Source organism: Haliaeetus albicilla, chromosome 16, assembly GCF_947461875.1.
Source record: "Haliaeetus albicilla chromosome 16, bHalAlb1.1, whole genome shotgun sequence".
Classification (NCBI taxonomy): Eukaryota; Metazoa; Chordata; class Aves; order Accipitriformes; family Accipitridae; genus Haliaeetus; species Haliaeetus albicilla.
The window spans coordinates 7,249,924-7,271,237 of NC_091498.1; the positions used below are offsets into that span (position 1 = coordinate 7,249,924).

A 21,314-nucleotide genomic window follows, 5' to 3' on the forward strand; every position below is an offset into this window, starting at 1 on the left:
TGGGCACACAGAGGCAAGTCAGGGATTAAAAATAATAGTCCAGTGACCCTGCCACTGGTGCATAGCCTCTTGAGAGCCAGGTTCCATGTGTCTGCTTCTTGTGCTCTTGCTGTGACATGAGACAGGGCATGAGGAGCACTGGAGCTACAGCCCCTTCCTGGCTTGCAGGAGGCAATCTGGGGCAGTAGTCTCAGCTCCCCATCACTGCTTTCCCTCCATGTCCTGGGAACTGCCTACTCAGTTTCCCCTCTCTGTCATCCCTCTGGGCTTGTCTGTGCTGCTGCATCCCACTGGTTGCTGCCATCTTAGATGATAAACCCTGAAGGGGCAATTCACCTTTATGTGCCTTGCACGAGCAGTAGTGAACAGAGAGCTGGGAGATGCCTGGCTCTTCCTTTCTACTGATGTGGCCTCTGGGAGGTGATGTGCAGATCTACCAGCTGGAGAAAACAAAGTTTTCAAGTTAATGATCTCTTTTTAACCTTTTCCCTAGAAGCTTGTGTTACTTCCAATAATCCACGCTCAAAACAGGGGTGGTGGTGGAGGATTCCCACAAACCCCCTGACTCAAGCTACTGGTCCCAGGTCTCTGGGCTATTTGAGAGCCAGCCCTCGGCAAGGAGCACCCGAGGAAGCCTGCTTCATGCTTGCTCCTCCTCCTCTTCCTCCCTGGCTGTGGCAGTCATGGGAATGGCAGGAGTCCAGCAAGCCCTTACACACCGCAGCTCTTTACACTTTGTCGCGAGCCTCGGTCTGGGAAAGTATGTAAGAACATCCTTAAAGTTAATTATGTGTTGCAGCACCCTCCCTAAGTAGGCATGTTTTTTTTAATCGAGACCCTAAGTTGGAGGTGAGAAGAGACAGGATGGGAACCTCACCAACTTTACCCTGCAGGTTTGAAGTTGATTTTATGCCAAAACATCATTAATTTCTGCCATCTCAGAAATTAAGCCTTTGCTGTCTGTGCTCAGTGCTGAGATATGTAGGTCTTGCTGCATAGCTCTATTAGCTCAATTTACCTTTCTCTTCCAAGACAGTTTTAGCACTAATTGACCAGAATTCAAACCAGCTTTCTCTCCTGGTAATGTGGGTTCATTGCTTATAATTGACCTGCTTTTCTGGCAGTGAAGAGAGCTCTACCAGCCAGCATATACTGTGTGACTGTAGCCTGTAATTACTTAGGCTTAAGCCCTTGAAGGAAAATTTTAAGAGCTTTCTCTGTTGAATTGAAACTGTAAAATAATATATATAAAAGAAAAATTTCCAAGCTAGTCTTTTAAACATCTAAGCAGAGTCAGGGAAAGAAGCTTAGAACTTCTGAGCTGGTGGCAGAATACAGCTTTCTGGAGGAGGTTATGGTTTCAGATCTGCTGGATCGATGGCCAAGGAAGTAATTTTTATGTCACTGTCTCAGAGCTGTTGGTTGTAATGGGTGATACAGAGCTACCAAAACAGTTTTGCCATTCTAAAATCACACTGTGCCAAAGAAACCCCAATGCTTAGGTGTTGCGGTTGACCGCAGTCCTGTGCAGCACTGCAGCCTCAGCTGCAGCAACTCCAGTTGCTGGTACTGACCCACTCACAGACCAACATCTCCACATACGCCCCCCTCTCTGGCAGCTGGCCAGGACACCCCAGTCCCTCTGATAGCCAGTTTTTCCTCTGGTCTCACCTGTAGAGAGACACACACACCCCACTGGCTCCCAGGACCTTCACCTACTTCCCAATTAGTCCGGCTTAGTGTTTGCTAGTGATCACACACTGACCCGAGTCCCAGTCCAGCTGCTGCACCCAGACCCCGTACACAAGCATGCAGATCAGATCCCTCCTCCAGGAAAATAGTTGGAAATGAAGTTTAATAGAAGATAGGACAGACTGCACTCATCATGCACCAGGGCATGGCTGCATAAGCGTACTGACCAGCACTCTTTACACAGGGATGGCCCTTTTTATCTCCTTATCCCTGTATTTTACCACATATGTTCCTCCCAAAACCATCTTGATCCCTCCCTTCCCCAACTGTGGTTCCTTCCCTAAACATCCTGTTGTAAGTCTTGTGCAACCCCCAGTTGCCCTTCCCCTGCATCCTGCATGTCCCACACCCCCTCAGTCTCAAAGGAGCTCCACTTGACTCATCTCAATGGATTTCACAACTGTACCCTGGGGCTGTAGCTCTCCTGGGACAGCCCTCGGAGGAGCCAGGCAGGGTGTCCCTTCCTCTGAGCCCATAATTTTGGTCTCCACCTGCCATTGTGCCCTGTGCTACTCTGGGTTTGTGGAGATGGGCCTAGGATGGGCTGATGGCTCCTGGGATGGGCCTGGGAGTAGCTGAGCAGGGTGTTATTTGCTTCCCCTGCCTGCCGTGGACTCTCTGTTCTCCTTTGTGGGTGTGCAGGTGAGATTTTTATTGCAAAACCTAATACAGCCTGCAGAAGTGGCCAAAGACAGTCATGGCCGTGTTCTGGCACAATCTTGCATGACAGTCTCCACCAAAAAGGTGATGTCTCCTGCCTTTCGTTGTGGGAGGTGAGGGGAGCAGGAACAGGTGTCTAAGGGGAACGGCAAACCTCTAGTCCAAGATAACATCATAAAACTTATTCTGGGAAGAAAGTGACTGCCCATCAGCATTTCTCGTACAGCTCCTATCCATATCAGAGAGCAGCTTTTGTGCTTCATGCTGAATTTGGGGGCTGCCCATGCCTAGTGGGTGGTGTTTGAGCAGATGCCTTCCCTTTGGATCAAGACATAGATTAGATATGAGCAAAGTGTCCAGCTCCAAAGCTTGGGGTATTTCTGAGCATGTTTGGGTGCCTGAATGTGAGCACCCAGGGATATTTTAGGTGCTACATGGCCTCTAGTCAAGTTTAGGCATCTGCAAGGCTAAGCAGCTTGGAGCATGGCAAGTCTGGATTGCTTTCCTGAATGCGCACACCACGTCAGATGCCAAAGCCAGTCAAAGATGCCAAAGCAGATGCAAAAACATCTGGACATCACCTAAAGCTCAAAGATTTTTCTCCATCTTCTGCGGATATCCAGCATAGAGCATTGGCTGATCTCCAGCAGAAGTCCTTTTCTGTTATCCCGCCTTGGAGGTAAGCAATAACATAAGTTCTGCCATAAAGCCATGAGGGAGAGAAGAAAATTGAGAGAGGGAAACATACCTCGCTGTTTAAATTAACCTCTGTGGGCTTCTTTTTAGAAGATAAGAAAAACGACAACCTGATTTACAACAGCCCTTTTCTGCCTTGAAATTCACTGTGTGCCTGTCCCGTCTTTCTGCATCTAGAAATAAATCATCAAGCGCTTCAGAAATGCACTGATAGAAATGCACCCTTTTATTTGGCCACCATATGCACTTCACAGCTCAAACACACTTTTTCAGGTAGTGCTGCTGCTCCATGTTTCTTTTTCAGACCTCCCTGAGTTCGAAGCATTGATTTTACATTAAGGTTTTGCGATTTTTTCCTTGTTTGGGGTCTCTAGGGGGCTGCAGAAGGTGACTGTAGCAGCTTTTTCGTATTGTTTAACACTGTTTTGAGGAGTTATAATGGGAAACTTAAAAAGGGTGAGCAGACGAGTTTTAAAAGCTTCATCCTCCAAAAGGAGCATGATGTGCACAGATACACAAGCCCTAAGTTCACAAAAGCTGGTATAATAGCAAATTGTTGAAGCATCACCCAGCTGCTGTGTGGGCCAAGACTGGCTCCAGTTTTGCCTAGGCCATGGGAGCTCAGATGCAGAAAATGCTTTTCTCTCTTTCCACTTCCCCCCCAAAAAAGTCTAAACTAAAACAGAGCGTCAAGATTTGTCCTTCTTACTTCATGTGACAGAAGGGGCAATCTAGAGGCAAAGAGAGAGACTACCTAATATTTTATTTCTCTTTCTCTGCTCAATAAAATAACCAAAGATAATCTGTTGGCTAATTTTATACCCTTGACACAATGCTACACTGGAGAATGAACTTAAAGTAGTTGTAAAACAAAAATTCTTTAAAAAATAATCACAGTTTTGAAAGTTTGCATTTTTATACAGAGAAAATGTAGGACAGGACACTCTGTGCTGTGAGGTGAGGATCAGTGTGGCTTGCCTGTCCCCAAGCTTGGACACTCAGTGTGTTTGTGGGCACAGAGGAGAAAAGCAGCTGTGCTCTCCTGAGCACCGGAGAGCAGGAAAATTGGGATTCACACGAACAGAACTTTGTGCAGGAATAGCCCAGTTCTGACCATGTTTTTTTCAGATCTGGAAAGAAATCCATGACAGAGGCTCCCAGGAAGTCCCCTGCAGAGTCAGGCTTAGCTGGTCCTGTGTGTGTGACAGCCTGGTTCTTGCTGGTTGTTTTGATACATGGAAAACCCCAGTCGATTTTTTCCTCCAACTAATAACTAACTGTTTACATAAGACAGATCCAGTTCCCAATGTGGAGAGGGTTATGATCCACATCCAACCTGCCAGGTTATTAGGATGCTCACCTGGATGGAGAAAATCAGATCTCATCTGAGCTTCCGTCATTGTAGCTGAACACTTTAACCAGCACATTAATTCAAGCCAAGTGAGAGGGTCTTCCTCCTGATTTCATTTTTCAAATTAAAAAATGTGAAAGATCTTCACTGCATCCCAAGGCAGAGCAGGCAAACCTCTGAAATAAGACATCCATGCACAAAGAAAACCTGTCTGCCAGCATCCCTGCTACAGATCTAAACCTATGTGGACTTTCCCCATCTTCCTCTCACAGAATCTGCTCTGAGCAGGAGGCTCCAATGGCAAAGCAGCACCCACATTTAGTTGTTTCCTTGTCCTGAGGATGGTGGCTTGCAGGACTGGTGTGTACTGCTTGGTTAGGGGTCCAGGCAATCCCCATGCTGAAGGCTGCATTTCAGTTTTCTGGAGTTTCAGTGCCATTCTCTGGATTCCTAGAAATCTGCGTTTTCATTTCCTAGACCATTGCCATATCTTCTCTTTCAGGAATAAAACCACAAATCATCTCTACAGCCAATTCATACTCTTTCAGTTGCTTGTGTGACCCTGAATGCAGGAGAGAGAATATAGAACAGCAGAAAAAATAAAATCAGAGAAAAATACCTTCTCATGCAAAGTAAGTTTATCAGGGGCTGGCCTGGTGGTTATGAACACTCCCTTAGTTGCTAAAACGATGTGTGGCCATGTTGTTTACAGGATAGCTAGCCTAAAAAAAACCCAATAAACAGTTGCGTTAAGAGAGCTGGGATCTTGCCTGTGGAGTGTTTACTTTCAAATTGTCAAAACTAAGTTTGGAAGAAAGTTAGCCAACTCTTGTCTAAATTAGAAATGTCCTGCCCAGTCCCTGATGCTGTGCTGGGAGGAACAGCTGTCCACAGATAGGTCAGATCCATCCCTGAGTGCCAGCGTAGCCCGTACACTACTTGAAGGGGCTTACCGGAGGTTGAACTTCACCTGGAAATACTCCAGCCCTAATTAGGTTGTAGCCACATACACAGACACGGTCTCGGTTGTTGCAATAGGTTACTTGGACATTTGGGGACATAGCAACTAATTACTGGCTGTACATAGACTTCCAAGTGGCCCAAGCACTTTGCAGCTATTTTCTCCTGTTTGTGCAAACTGTTTGCAGTTCTGGGTTTTCATCATGGTACTGATGAAGTTCAATCACCCAGTGGAGACCTGTCCTTCTCGTCCCTCGCTATACCTTCTTGAGTGCAGTTTGATGGTACAGCCACGTACCTTCTGGTTACCTCTGGAGAAGTGATACAGAAGGATACAGGAGTTGATAGACCTTGGTTTGACCAAGAATGGCAGCTCAGCTTCTGGAACCACAAACACTGCAGTGGTGATTTTATGATTTCCTGCAATGTATTAGTTCAGAGTGTTAGAGATTTTTTGATACCTTCACTTCACATGTGTTTATTTGAATTTATTTTTGTATGTGACTTGAAGTCTTGATTTCCTAAGTTTCTAAGTTCTAAGTTACTACATCTTATTTGGAAGGGTCTTTTTGATGAATTTCCTTGTCTAAAACATGTAATTTTTTTGGTATGGCATTCATTAGTGAATTATACACAACTGAAGGTATGAATTACACATAATAACCACAGTGAAGGTAGTCAGGTGACATTTCTAGTGGTTTGATGAAGTGTAAAATAATGCACACTCATGCACTCACATACACACGTCCTTTTAAGACCACGCTACTGGAGTTTTGGGGCAGTGTGAGCAGCAGGGTTGGGACTCCTCTCATCTCTCTCCAGTTGAGAAGTCATCCACTCTCCCTTTGCAGTCAGTAGAGAGAAAAAAAATGTTCCAGGGCATGATTCACCTACTACTTTAGATGTGTATCTTGCAATGAAGTGAATCAACTCTAGGACTTCCTCCATAAAAGGAGGTGTGGAGGTATTTACTTTGTAGAAATCTGAAGTTGGGCGAGATAAATTCCAGCCAGGAAGTATGCTGGAGAAGACAGACATTAATATATTTTTATTAGCAATAGCTTAGAGGCCTGTGCTGCCAAGAATAGCACATTGGGAAAAGGTGTGCAGGGTTAAAACCCCCAGCCCCCTTTTTCTCTGTATTTTAAAGGCTTCCTTTGTGCTATGAAGCAGCACACAAAGATGCCAGACAAAGAGGCAAGGCTGCTGGGAGCCTTACGTCCCCAGTGTTCAAACTCCCAAGTAGCCACAATGTTTTTCACAAGCAGTGGCAAGTGAGCAATGAGAACTGCTGCCATACTCTGCTGCCCCTGCCCGTTCGCTTCAGCCACTGATAAATGCATGGCTGCAGTAAATGAGAGATTTGTTAACTCTTGTCTCATAAGAGCCCTGCTTCAGAGATGCTGTATTAAGTAGCTGATGTAACATAGGTGAGCACATTGATTAGGTGCAACAGGCGTTCATACTTTTGCTTAACTATATTTTTCCTAGTGTAGTCTACATTTAAGATTTTACTGAATTTTAACTTTGCACAAAGTATTTCAGAGCCAACGTTACTGTGCTGTGAGGTCACTTAGGACAAAGACAAGCTTGCTGCAGAAACTAGTTTTGCACCAGCTCTAACATTATTATCCAGTGGATGCATATTTCTACACTTAAAGACCAAATGCTGTAAATTTGGAGAAGCTGTGCTGTGCGCATTTTCTTATACATCAAAGAACTGAAATCCCTGCTTTACAAATGCAAAAAAACTCAACTGACTCTTAACTATAAAGTTATGGTTGTTGCCTGAATGATGCTTTTTTCCCCCTTTTTTGGTGTTGTTAGGCTGCTGCCTGCTCTCCCTTGAGCTTCCATCAAAAGATGCTGTCTGTTAGTGGCCAAATGCACACCCCCCCAGTCCTGTTGCGTTTAGCCACAGATGCAAAACTTATGATGTTTTATTACTGAAGTTTGTTAAAAGGACACAGTCCACTAATAAAACTATTTTGGTTTTCTATTGCTAATTCTGACTTGAAAGAGAGAATATGAGCTGACAAAATGTTGCAAGTTTCTTTAGCGAGAAGCAGAAATGAGGTAATGCAATTAATGCAAAAAGCAGCAGAAGCTTCTGGTGGAGCTTTCGTCATGGGAAATAATTCTTCCAAGAAAATTCACTGATGCGTTATTACCTGGCTTCACAGTATATAGGTATTTGTGAAGTTTCAGTCCAAACACACTGCTGTTGTTACTGCCTTGAAAGTTTTAAGAGTTTCTAATTGCTGCTCAATATACTGGATTTGGAAGAACTGTATTAAAAGTTGTTAGTTTATCCTTAGGTCCTAGCAGAGGAGGCAGCTTTAGGGAATGCATGAGTGTTTTGTCTCTAGAAGAAAGTAAGAGCTGTCATTGTCCATCCCCATCCAGGCCTTGTAGTCATCCACCTCATGATGTAGCCCCATTTAAGACTGCACTTCAGGATTAATCTAGTTTTTCTCTAATGAGGATGTATTATTCAATGTTTCTTGTGTCATTCATTATTTTACTTCTTCCTGGGTGAGTCCACAGCCGTGTGCAGCATAAACTGTCCTATTTAAACACCATGGAGAATCTGGGGCCAAATTCAACTCAGAACTACTCCATTGAAATGAATGGGCAAATTGTTGGGAAAACTTTCCTGTTTATCTGGGTACATACTAATGATACTGCAAGAGCACCCATCCAAAGGTCAGGGTGTGCAGGGGACATTTTTAAAAATAGTAACCAACCTGTCAGTTCAGCTGGAGCAAATGAAAAAATCCTGCAACGAAACTGAGAGTCCCTCAGGCTCACAGGGCAGTGCCCCGGCTTTTCCCTCAGCTCGCGTGCCAGAGAGGTAAATCGGGCTGAGCAGGGGAACCTGAGAGCTGGCTGTTACGGGAGCAGGGTGTGAGCAAGTGCCAAAGGTCCAAGACGGGGCACGCTGCCCATGGCTGCTGCCTTCTCCTCTGCCTCTGCTGCAGGGCAGGTGCCAGTGGCTGCTACAGCGGGATGCTGCCCTGGAGGGGTGGCAGAAGCAGCCAGCTATTTCTTTGCATGGGGTTTTCCTCTAAAAGACAAGTGGTGGCAGCATTTGGGTTAATCCCGGCTGTAATGACACCACTGCACGTGAAAGGCAGCACGCTGGCAATTTGCCGAGACACGCACCAAGATGCGCAAGCTGCAAGTGCAGTACCCGTGGCTGAGCACCAGTGGATTAGGACGTGTGACTTAAAACCTGGAGCTCGTCCGAAAACTCAAAGCCCGTCGCGTTCCCTGAGCATGGCATTCAAATAACATGGCTCGCCCAGCAAAACACATGCTCTCCATGAGCTCGAACAGCCTGTGTGGCACCGGCTTCGCATTGCTTACTCGAGCAGCTCGGGGCTGTACCATGCTGTTTTTCCCAAAGGGCACGGACATCCTGGATTGGGCTGCTTTGGCTGGACCACTCTCTGCTGCTGGTGGTTGATGGTTTGGTGTGACCGGGCAGTGAGGCACGCAATGAGGGTGAATGGAGCAAAAAAATTTTGGGTGTTACTCAGTTCTCACTTGCACTGGAGTAAACTGGGAGTGAAGGGATCGACACTGGTGGAAGGTCAAGCCCTGTGTTTCCTTTTACGCACAAGCTTTCTCCAGGGAGTGTGTTTTGTTTTTTTTTTTTCTCTATTACCTCCCCCACCCTTTGAGTATTTTATTTATATTTTTGTTAGTTATTAATTTCCTTTGCTTGGTTTCCTGTTTGGTGCTTGGAAGCCCCATCTCACTGCTGGTTGCTGCATATGGCTTTTACTCCCTGCCTCCTGGAAGCCTCAGGGGTTATGGGCATAGTGTTCTCCCTGCTTGGGAATTCATCCTTTGCCATGCCATGTTTAAGGGAAAATGAATCTAAGCAGGATATTTGCATGGGACAACTGGTAATTTCACAGACAGAAATGATTGTGATTACTTGAAAAGTGTCAGGATCAAAATTAAGGAGAAACAGGTTTTAGGCAGCATGACTGAATTTTGATGGCTATTTCTATGGCATCTTTCGTCTAAAAGGCAGACAAATACTTGTGGACTCTCTCTCTCTCTCTCTCTCTCTGTATATATATATATGTATATATATATATATATATATATAGTACTGCCAAAAGGGAGATGGCTCAGAGCTTAGTGGCTGATTTTACAAACAGGCATTTAGGGTATTTGAGATGAGCAATTTCTAATGGAACTTAGGAGTTCTATTAGGTAGAATTCAAAAGACCTTATCCAGTAGACACTACAATGGCAATTTGTGACCATTTAACTTCAGTTCTTAAAAGTAAAATTGAAGCTTTATTTTTGCACTATTCTGGGGGGAATGTGACTCCTGTGTACACAGTATAATTCAAAATATATGGTAAAAATGCTTATTTAATTTTTAAATTAACGCTTGTTATGTATAGACACCCATTCTGCTAGATGTGGACCTACTCTGTAATACCTTGTTTCACGTGTGTTGATGTGGTTATTGGGGTGTTAACCGTATATTGGTCTATGTCAGTGGTTTCCAACCTTTTTTTTTGATTTGTAAATCTTACATTTTTACAGTGGGGTGCAGTTATTTGCATAGCAAATTTAAGCTTCCAGGCGCTGGGTTTGCTTTTCTTAGTTACAACTCACAAAACCCTTAGAAGCTGCCTCCAGATCCCCAGGGCTCCCCAGGCACGCTGGAAACAACTGGCCTAAAATTAATAGGAAGGTTGTACAGAAAAACAGAAGGGAAGGGAAAAAACGTGCTGGAAGGTAGCAGAGTCTCTTCCTTCAGTGCAAATGGGGCTGGCAATTGAGAGGGTCGAGGCTGATAGCTCTGAAGATGCTATCTCCTGTCCCTTGCTACTTCATAAAACTGGGTTAGGTGAGTGGGAAGCTGCTCAGGTGCTTGTGCAAAAAAATAAAAATAGGGTAAGTTGGTGCTTGAAGACATGTTATGTAGTTTATTCCAGTGGTGCAATAAGCATTGCTTAAGGCCCTTTGGTCTGTACAGGTACACGTATGGCTGAAGGGAGAGGTCCCAGGTTTCCAACCAACCTTCTCCCTGGGAGATGCTGAGCAGAAACCCGGGAGGCGGGCAGGGAGCTGGGAGGCTGGGTAACCCCCAGCTGCTGGGAGTGAAGGTAGAAGGAAGGGGCACAGGCAGACGGAGAACACACAGCCTCAAGGCGAGGGCCTGTGCCACTGGCAGAAGCTGGCAGGGATGGCTTGGAGGCAGGAAGCACGTCATCCTGGCTATTTTACTCATTAATTCCTGCCATGCCAAACTGCAGCAACTTCTCTCCCCGAGTGCTTTTCGCCGTGGTGGAGTACGTGTGCTCGCTTGGATTACTCATAGTTGGCTGCGATTTCTATTCGCAACATATTGTTTGACAAATGTCAATTCTGAAGAAAAATAATTTAAATTATTTCTTCGAGACAAAGTTTCAGATATAACATTGAGCAGATGCTCTGTCTAATATTAGCATAATGATTCCTCATGCCTGCTACTTACCAGGACATGTGTCTTTAATGTAAGTGTTGGAATAATAATGAAACTTTGCAGTGATTGTTTGGATAATTGAAGATTCTCCCGCATGCTTTTGAAATATTTAATGAGCGCAGGGACCTTTTGAGCTAAGGAATGCTGTTATTCCCATTTTGCAGATGTGGAAAGTGAGATGCAGGGCTCCTGCAGCGCCTGAGGTTCAGGGCCCAGGTGAGCTGGGGAGAGCAAGGCTCCCAGGCATGCAAACAGGCACTGCCCTTCGGTGGGCATTGAGCTCCTGAGGCTGATGTGATGACTGAAAAGGGACGTGGGCTTCTGGGGTCGGACTGTTAAAAATAAACACACCTCAGGAAAGGTGCCTGGTGGGATTTCCAAAAGCAGGGGGAGCTCAGGGCTTGTCGATGGCGCTGACTGAGCCTAAAACTTCTGAAGAGCTCGTTTCACTTTTAGGGATTTACAGTTCAGGTTGTAAAAGGTTGTTAAATAAGTCTGAAGTATGTTTGATTCACAGGTTTCTGCTGCTCCAGCTTTCCTGAGAGGAAGAATGACATGGGAACTGTATTCCCGGTCCCCTCTTCAATCGGGAAAACAATTGCTCATACTTGGACATATAGGGGCTTTAAAAAACCCACCACAACAGTATTTGTAACTCCCTAGATAGTTTCCCCAGATCATTGATAGCTGTATAGCAAATCAGTAGAACTGATATGAAAATCTCTTGATTCCCACGCTGCAGCAAAGGGGTTCTTTAGGTGGAACCTCCTTTCCTGCTCGGTCACTCAAACGGGAGCTCTAGCAATCGTGTGTATGGAGAAGCTGAAAGTCCTGACCGTGCTTTCACCTTCTGTTAATGCATTTTAGCAGCAGGGAAGAGAGGGATGAGTTAGGGACCAGCTGGAAGTGTGCAGAGCACCGGGCGCTGGGAACTCCTGCGTAGCAGCAGGGATGGTGGAAAAACTAATAGTGCTCAAACAAAAAAAAAGAAAAAGAGGTGGAAACAGTTTCAAAGGGGCCTTTTCAGGCAGCGGGTAATTTGTGCATACCCTGGGCCACACTGAGGTGAACAGGAGTGGTTGAAGGATGGGGAGGTAGCATACTCAGTCTAAACACCACGGGGAGGAGAAGTCTGACCTTTAAATGGGGAGTGAGATGTGGTTGTTTTAACCATCCTCGACCCGAGGACAGTCCCTTTCCTGACTAAATACTGGTTTCTAACAAAGGATTTCCACAAAACTACCCACCGTGGCCTGAACTTAACCCCATGCGTTCCTGACCCTGCAGTGGGAAGAGGGGCCTCAGGGGAACCTGAACCTTCATTTTCCCATTTAAGCAAAACCGCACTCTTCCACCTAAGAAAAGCCACCACCACCGGGCAAACACCTTTGTGCTGATCGCCTTGAATGGCCATGTTCGTACCATTTAGGGGAAAAATACCTTGACCTTTTTGGATGTTGGAGTACAGAGATCAACCTCCATAACTGGGAAGAGCATGTTTGGGTGTTTGGTGTGATGGGCAGGGTAAAGGATGCTGGTTAAACATAAATCAGGAAAAATCTATAGCATTTTTTTGGATACAAATCTTAAATGTGCCCATGTTTGGTACTGTGTGGTGCACTTTAAAAGCAACATTTAGCAAGTAGCAACCTTGCTACTATTTTCATGAATTCCTGGGGCTGTGTCTTCCAAGGAGAGAGAGTTTATCATAGCAGAGGTGCTGAAGCCTCCCACAGGCACACTGGGTGCCCTCGCCCAGGTAATATTTTATTAAGTGCTTCTCACAGCCAGTTCTCAGTTCATCCTCATGTGCAAAGAAAGGAAGGAAGGAAGACCATAGATGAATCAGGAGGAGATGATGTCTGTCTGACCTAGTAAAATCATAACTGTCATGAGGCTGCTGTTGGAATCTGAGGTGCTTATGCATCAACTGAGATGTAACTGATTTTTCCCCACCGTGGCATGGAGTAAATGAGAGACTTTGGCGGTTGCTTTTCCTTCTGATTAGGGTTCCTTGCATTTTTGCTCCTGTGAGCTATATTTCATTTATTATGTGTCCATCTAAATACTCAAGTCCAATTTGATGAAGAAAGTGGACGCCTTGCTGTATCCAGTCCTTTCTATCACCACAAGTCCCCCTGCTCAGTCCGGCTTGCGTTAGCTGGCCTTGAAGTGACAAACCTGCTTTTGGCCCAACAAACTGGAGTTGGTCCATGCAGAGCTCTGGCTGCGATGTGCTCTCTGTGGCCAGGAGCAAACTGGATATGCAGCTGGGGCTGTAACCCCAGCGACTGGGACGGAGAAACTTTGTAATTGCAGCCAGCCCCATGTTATAGTTTGCTCTAGGGGGAAGCACACCCAATTTCAGTGTTTATCAAGTGAGGTTTGGGAGGGTAGAGGCCACTCTGCATGCACTGGTTGAGAGTCCTTGTGGGCCCGTTAGCGTATCCAGTGTCTGACTGCATCCGTACAATTCCTTAAAGACCTTAAGCAACTGCACCTGCTTACACCGAAGCGACTCAGGCTGTGAGAGACCGTGGCAGCATGGGACCAAAATTAAACAAATAAAACTATGAAGCATTTTTACATCACACTCTAATTCTCATTTCTGTCCGGAATGAGAGAAGCTGAAATTGGGTGTGAAACTGGGCTGTTGAGGAAATAATATGCTCATAGAAAGTGCATGTGTTACGTGGTATTTTCTCAGTTTTAGCACCAAAAGCATTTTGGGGATGAAGTTTACACGGAGTTTGCTCTGTGGCTGATTGGAGACAGGCCAGACTGGTGTTTTGGTAGCAGGTTTCCAATCATTAATTCTCCTGAAAAGCAACATGCTGTTTCCTGAGTGAAATGACAACTCTGTTGATGTTCATCCCCAAAAGCACATCCTGCTAAGTTTCTTGTTTGGCTGCCAGCGTAATTCTTTCCATCATAGAGACCTCACATCATCATTACTTCATTGTTAGGTGACTTTTTTTTTTGGCTTACCCCTGACTTTATAAAGTCTGGAGTCAGATAGGAACATAGGCTTGGTAATAGTGGTAATGGCTGGTGTTTTTTTCTTTTTTACTAGTGATTTTTTTTTGGTGTAGCCTGCATTAGAAAAGGAGGGCTGAGATGCAGTTTTGCTAGGATGGCTGTGCCAGCTATGGGGTATAGCTGCTTTCACCACGGAATGTTTTACCAGGTACACATATGGTGGCAATCAGTTATCAAGCATATACTGATGAGCAGAGCAAATTAAGTGATCTTGGCAAGAGTTCTCATTTTTGCCAGTAAACCCCTATCTACAGTAGCACTTCCAACGACTACAGAAGAAGCACAAAACATTTTGCGGAATATGCACATATATTTTAAATGTAAACACAGCCTGGGATGCAAGGCTACTCTTCTGCTTTCTTCTAAAAACCACCCAGCCTGCTTCTTCCCAGCTGCCTGGCTGAAAACCTGGGGTTATCTCGCTCTGTCCTCTGAACTCATCTCAGGCTGCCCGGAGCCGGGATCCCGCTTGGGAGCCAGGGCGAGCACCGCTGGAGCCCTTTTGCCATCATCATGTGGAAGAGGGACAGGCTCTGCGGATCTCGCCTGCCCGATCATTTTGCCTTGCCTGCAGCCGTATGAAGGAGCACTTTGTCTCCCCCTTTGAGCACAAGGGCTCAGGCTTTCAGTTTGTTACGGCAGTGATAACTTAAAAAAGAAAAAAAAGACCAAAAAGAAAAAAAGGACAAAAAAAGAAAAAAAAAGACCAAAAAAGAGACAAAAAGACAAAAAAAGAGGCAAAAAGACAAAAAAAGAGGCAAAAAGACAAAAAAAGAGGCAAAAAGACAAAAAAAGAGGCAAAAAGACAAAAAAAGAGACCACCCCTCCCCTAAAAAAAAAAAAAGACCAAAAAAGCCAACAACAAAAATTAGAAAGAAAGGAGCGGGTGGGTTTTGGGGGTAAATCGGGCAGCGTGAAGGCGTGCTGGGTCCCGCCGTGGCCGTGGGGGTGCTGAGCGCTGCGGAGCCGCTCCGCGTCGGCTGGACGCGGCTGCTGAGCTCGGAGTTTCCCTCCGCTGGAAACCCCGGCGGGAGCGGCTGCCCCCGGCTGTCCCCGGCACGGTCCTGCGTGGGCAGGTCCCTCCCGCGGCCGCGGGGGGATGCTCACGGGTCCCCTCCGGGAGAGCATCTCCTCCCCCCGTCCCGGGGCGGCCGGGGGCTGTGCGTGTGTCCCGTCCGCGTCTTCCCCCCCCCCCCCCGGCTCCCCAAGCGCAGCCCCGGGGCAGAGCTGCCACCGCCGCGGTCGGGCTGCTCCCGGTCCGGCGGAGCGGAGCGGGCTCCCCCCGCGATGCAATGCGCCGGGTGCCGCCGGGAGAGAGCCTGGATCAGCGCGGGGGGGGGGGGGGAGCCGGGACAGATGGGGAGGGGACGAGGAGGAGGACGTAGGGGAGGAAGGCGGCGAGGGAGGGATGGAGAAGGGAGGGAGGCGGCGGGGCGGGCGAGCCGCGCTGGCAGCGCCGGGCCGGCAGCGCGCTCCCTCCGCCGGGCCGGGGGCTCTCCCCCCCGCCCCAGCCCCGGGGCAGCCGGGCTCCCCCCTCCCTCCGACGGCACCGGCTCCCGCAGGCAAGAAGCCGCTTTTGTGATGGAAAGCGCTGGCGGGTGCGGGTGCGGGGGGGGGGGGGGGGGGAACCAGCTCCGACCCGCTCCCGTGCTCCAGCCCCGGATGAGTTTTTGCTCCCCCCGCCCCGCGTGTGGGCAGCCGGCATCGGGCAGCGGGGCTGCCTCGGCAGCGCCTTCTGCCACAGCCGGGGCTGAAGGATTCCCTCGTCCGTGCCGAAAGCCACAGCAGCTGCTTGACAACAGGAAACAATGTGTAGTGAATGGAAAAAGGGGGAGGCGCTGCCCGAACAACTTCCCTTTACATCACTGCCCAAATAAGGAGCTTTAAACTAACCTTTTCTATTGCAGCCCGGCAGAAGATCCCCCTGGAGTCCCAGGGTCCCAACCTCGCAGCGGGCAGAGTCATGGGAGAGCCGCGGCTGCAGTGCGGGGGGCAAGTGCAGGTAACGAACCCCATCGCTTCATTCCAGGCGCTCGCTGCTGGGGAGGGGGGGTGCGAATGGGGGTGCTTTAATAGGGAGATCTTTATTTTTCTCGTATCAGCCGTGGTCAGTGCTAGGAGGGAAGAGCAGCCGATAAGGCGTAATTAGGAGCACTCGTAAGGCACGGGCATGTCTCGCTGATGAGGTCACTGCCATGAGTAACCGGGAGTTACGGGATGTCGGGCTACTGTACACTGTAAACACGGAGGGGTTGTTTCTCTTGATCCGCCGCCAGACAGCCCGGGTGCCTGCACTGGCACAGGCTTAAACTGCAGCTCCACTCTTAATTGGCGGCCACCTCTAATTAAGGTCCTGGGAGCTGGGGACTTTCGCTGGCTTGCACCATGTGGCAGGGGCGAGCTCTCTGTCTGTCTGTCTGGGACGGATTTCCTCCTTATCACTTGTACAGGAAAGCAAGTGGGGAGCAGAGGGGTTGTTCTTGGGCGACACGTGATGCGAGCCAGAAGCTGTGAGAGTAAAATCCCTGCGTGAGCTCCCAGCAAGCTGACTTTCCCAAGCCGGAGTCCGGAATACCTGCTGGGCTTCTGCAGGCCAGCGAGGAGGTTGAACCTGCTGGGTGCAGAGAAGGAGGGCCTGTACCAGGGGCTGACCCTTCGGGTATTTTATCCCTTTTAAGTGTTTCTCACTGCTGATTAGCACCTGCACGTCAGCATAAAGTGCGGCAGCTTTAAAAATGCATTAAGTCTGAGTAAATGAGTGTTAACGATTTAAGCTTCTTAATCCTCCTCAATGGAAATTAATAATGCTTTTGATGCACCCAGAGGTGTGATCAGAAATGCAGACACACACTGAGCTGCTCTATGCAAATGTGTGGATTGTTGTTCCGGAAAAAGGCACCATGCATTATTTTATTTTTTCTCCCCTCCTCGTTCTTTAGCTAATTGGCCGACCATCGTGAAAGTGCCTAGCACTTTTACCCAGTTACACTTTGGTGAGTGGAAATGGCTGGGGCAGCTGACATGGTGATTTATGGTGTGAGCAATACAATCCAAACCCTGCTCTGCTGCTAGAGGATAACCTGTAGCTTACAGGCTTTTGGTTTCCCTGGTGTTGAAAGATTATTAGTGTCAGCATGCAGAGCCAGTTTTAACCTTCAGTGTCTGGACGTCCTGACAGCTCCTTTGTTGTAACTCCTGTTTCTCTTATTTTATTGGGCTTCAGTGATCCCCTAGGAAGCTGTTTGTGCTTGTTGGGGACTGTCATATTTTTCTCACAATCTCAGTGCTTCAGGAACTTTTCTGATTCATGTAGGAAGATGTTCATAATGCTGTCAGAGGGTGTTTCCTCAATAAATATGGGTGGGATTCGTGTGGGGTGGGACATTGTGGTTCTCACTTGGCTCACAGGTGTCAAGAAGCTCCAAAGCCCATTCAAGGAGTTGCCCCATCTCCTTCCTGCCTTGCTCTTAGCAGGGGGTCCTGGAAATATGATTTCTTTCATCTGTAGAGAAGTATCCTTCAGTGGAGGATGCAGAGATACTGGCATAGGATGTGGTGGGGGTTGATAGGTGCTGCCCTGACCTGCTGCTGAGAAGAAATGCCTTCTGCCTCCAAGGCTTGCCATTGGGCTTCTCGGACTAGTGAAGGATTCACTGCAGTCCTTGTTAAGGAAAGGAAAAACAAAATCTGCAGAGGACTTGTGTAAACTTCCAGAAGTTACTAGTTGGTTAATTAATGAGTGTGTTACCACCAAACTGCTTGCAGCAGGTCTGGGCTTTGTGTTCTCTGGAATACATTCAGCACACACAGAAGTGCAGTGTAGCCCCTGAGAAATGCCTTTGAGGAGCCCTCTGCTCTCCTGGGGAAGCTCTTGCAGCATAAAGGAAGGGGACTTATTCACTGTGATCGACCATTTTCATCGTAATCCACAATGGGCACTTCTAATTTCTGCGTGTTGGACATCATCCATTTCAGAAACATTTGTAAGGTTCTGCTGCAGCTTCTCTACTGCTCTTTCAGCATCTTAACAAGGGACCCTCACAAGATTTCTTTCCCCACTTGCCCTGATGAGTGGCTGCCCCAGGTGCACAAGTGGCAGAAAAAGGAGAGACAGGACTGCAGGCTCTGCTCATTTGGTTTTCCCAACTGAGCAAAAGCACGTTCTTGCAGCTGGGGTGGAGGAGAGAGCAGACCGGGGGGTGAGCAAGCTCAGAAATGTTTGGAGTTTGCTCTTGAAAAATATATGGCAGCCGTCAATAGAATAGCTCAGTGTTCAGCTTGCGTAGTTTGCAGTGTGTGTGAGCGTGATCGGATGTGGGGGACTACTAAGGGGATCCGGTGGGGTGAGTCCCTGGAGAAACAGTTTCGAAAATAATATTTATTCTGAAGTTAACAACAAAAGCGCTGTTGAGAAACCTTTCCCGAGCTGCAGGGATAAGGCATCGCTGACATGGGTGGTTTAGCAGTAATTGGAGAGAGCAGGGAAGTGTATCCCGGCTGGGGAAATCACCGTGGCCATCCTGTTGATTGGGTGGCAAGTCATTAATGAGGGGCTCCTGGGAACTCCCTTGCTGTACGTCACTGGCAAAGTCCCATGGCCACGTCGGGTAGCTCCTTCTGCGTTAGGAAAGCTGGCTTTCCTCCGGCTTCCTCCGTCTCCCCTAATCACCGAGGTTCCTGCTGATTCTGTGCTCGGAGGAGCTCTGCCGTCATAACTTCTGGCCACATTTGGCTGCACATGTTGAATGCAAAAAGTGTTTCAGCAGACTCGCCGTTTCTAAAGTGCTTTAAAGCATTTGGTTTCTTGGCAAGGGAGTTCAAACTTAGGGAAAAAACAACCCTTCTCTGGAAAGGAAAGCAATTTATTTAAAATATACATTCAACACCATTGTCTCTGACTTTAAAAAGGCTGCTTGTTAGTAGATCTTTATAGCTCTGCTGGGATCTGCAGTCAGTAGGGCCAGTTGGGATGCAGGGAAATATTTATTCTGTTTTCCATTCTGCCCATTACACTTGCTGAATTCTTCCCACCTTTCGCTTGTTAATCCAGACCGATTTCTCACTGGTGCTCCCTCTCCTGGGCTCTGCCGAGACCACCTTGCAAGAGGACAGTTGTGATTAGTGCTCCCGCTGTGCCACGACTTGAATTCAAGAAAATGGTCTTTCCCAGGCCAGCTTTGCACAGTCAGCTGGGATCTCGGTCTCTATAATCGGTGCAGTAATCAGAATGGAGATTTTTATCCTGCCCGGCTCTAATTACGTGCCTGCATAAGGTGAACCTTTTAATGAGCATCAAAAGACGCATTGTGTGTCAGGGAGGGCCTGTGTTAAAGGTACTAGGGGATTATTCAGTCATTCAAAAAATATTTGGTGAAAGTAAATGTGCAATAAATCTTCCTTATCCTCTATGTTGCCTCATTTTCCTTGCAAAGCCCTGAACCAAGCCCAACCCCTCCTCCTTAGGAAGTCCAAGCTGTGACTAGCTCATGTAGCACTGGTTTTTGCTTACTGCCCGCTTTTCTGAGCTTTCTGAGAAGGTGAACAGGGGTTGCACATGCAGCAGGGTAAGGTGAGGAAATCAGCTGTGCAGAGCTGAGTGAGATGAGCAGAGACGCTCCTGAGCGTTTACTGCGTGGAAGTCTTCTGAGAAGCCTTTTCCCTAAGAGGAACAGTAACTAACCTATTTAAAGACACCTAGATGGTATTTTTGTAACCCCCTTTTTTTTTCCAGTTGTATGGAAATTTCAGTTTGGGGTCACTTCTGGGAATTGCTCAGTGACTTTTAAGCAGGGATAACTAAGAGGAAAACATGAGTGAGATCAAGTTTTCCTACCTTCCCAAAATGGACTTGTTGTAAGCAACTACTGCTTCTTCCTCAGTGCCTTGAAGCCCGTGCACCATCTTGCATAGGCACAAAGCGCTTGTAGGGCATCGCTGTAGAAGTGAGCAGGTGGGTCAGCCACTGGTAGAAACTCCAAGCAGAGCATCTTCAGCATTGTGGGAAACCTTACACATTGACAGTACAAAAATCTTTTTTGGTGCAAATGAGGTTTTCAGTTTTAGCAGCTCCTCAGTCTTCAGATCCCAAGTTGTCTTTTTCCTGCCACTTATCCAGACCTTCCCTTGTTCCTTCCTCGGACTTCGGAGGGTCACCTGCTCATTAAACCATTATTCAGGCTTTGCAGGCCTGGGAAGCTTTGGGGTTTCAGTTATTTTGCTCTGTTTCTCCATTAGACCTACAGACTTTAGGCAGGAAGGCACGCTGTGTCAAAAATTGGCTAGATCTGGCTGAATTCAGACATAGGATTTGGGTTTCTCCACTAATGTTGCTGTCAGATGCATTGAGACCTGGAGGGGTTTGCTGAGCCCTCATCTGGTGGTGCATTTTAGAGGGGAAACCTCGGGAGAATCCAATAAAATTCAGCCTGGCCCTTTTCCCAGCAAACTTGGTTTTAAGTGTAGTAGTTCCCTGAAGTCCTTACCGCCACGCTCCTACATCCAGATTGAAATCCAACTTCTGCACTGCTTAAATGGTCTCTCCTGAAGGGCAGTTCACTACTTTGCAGCACTCAAAAGGCGCAAACCAGACACAACCATTAATTCTATAACCACCTACTGTCACTTTTCATAAGAATTACTAGTAGATTTAAGTCTCAGGTATACATGGACTGGCCTTCTTCATCTTCAGGTGTATGATAATTCTCTTGATAGCTCTGTCTATTTTCAATATCGTAATGAACTGTGAGCCAGCGGTGACAAAGGGACCCAAGGAGTGTTGCGTTGTGAGCTGGTTGCGTTCCTGACTCAAGGTAGGGTATGGTCTTGGGTAAAAGGCCAACTACATAAGTGTGTGACCGGACACGTGCTCCCCAAAAGTAATGCAGTAGGATAAGTTGGGTTGAGCACTTTAGAGGTCTGCATCACCACTGGAAGTGATGGTGTGCCATCTCCACCCATTTCATCTGGTGAAGGTGAATGAGTGGTTGTTATTTAGGTAGTGGGGTACAATGTTCACAAAATAGGTTGTGAAACTCAGAGAGCTTCTAAGACGTTTCAGGGGGTTTAGGAGGAACACCCTGGGCCCTGGACTTTTGGCTGGTTCCTCCTGCCCCAAGCTGCTGGGAGATGCCCAGGAGAAGGTGTTGGATAGAAAGGCTCTCCGCATTCCCTGCTGTTCAGAGTGAGGCAGTGAGGACCCCAAGGGATGCAGCAAGCGACCTGGGGACAAAGCAGCGGGTTTGTCACTAACAGGAATGTGTTTCAGAGTTTTCCATGAGGCATCGCTGACTCTTTAAATAGCTGCCCACGGGTTTCCTGTGTTCCCTCCTGCCCTTTATTCGTTTTTTGTGTGTGTGTTTG

General features: G+C 47.3%; 1 protein-coding gene across 9 annotated transcripts in view; it reads left to right on the forward strand.

The window, feature by feature from the left end:
- Positions 1-21,314, forward strand: part of HIVEP3 (HIVEP zinc finger 3) — a 274,785-nt gene that overhangs the window by 140,047 nt on the left and 113,424 nt on the right. For 6 of the 9 annotated variants that reach the window (XM_069803395.1, XM_069803400.1, XM_069803401.1 and 3 more), the window contains one exon: positions 15,863-15,957. The exons of 2 other annotated variants lie outside the window; for them this stretch is intronic. The gene's annotated coding sequence lies outside the window, so the exon portion shown is untranslated. Of the gene's footprint in view, positions 1-15,334; positions 15,958-21,314 lie in introns of those variants that run through there. One more of the 9 variants, XM_069803397.1, reaches the window with a different exon arrangement.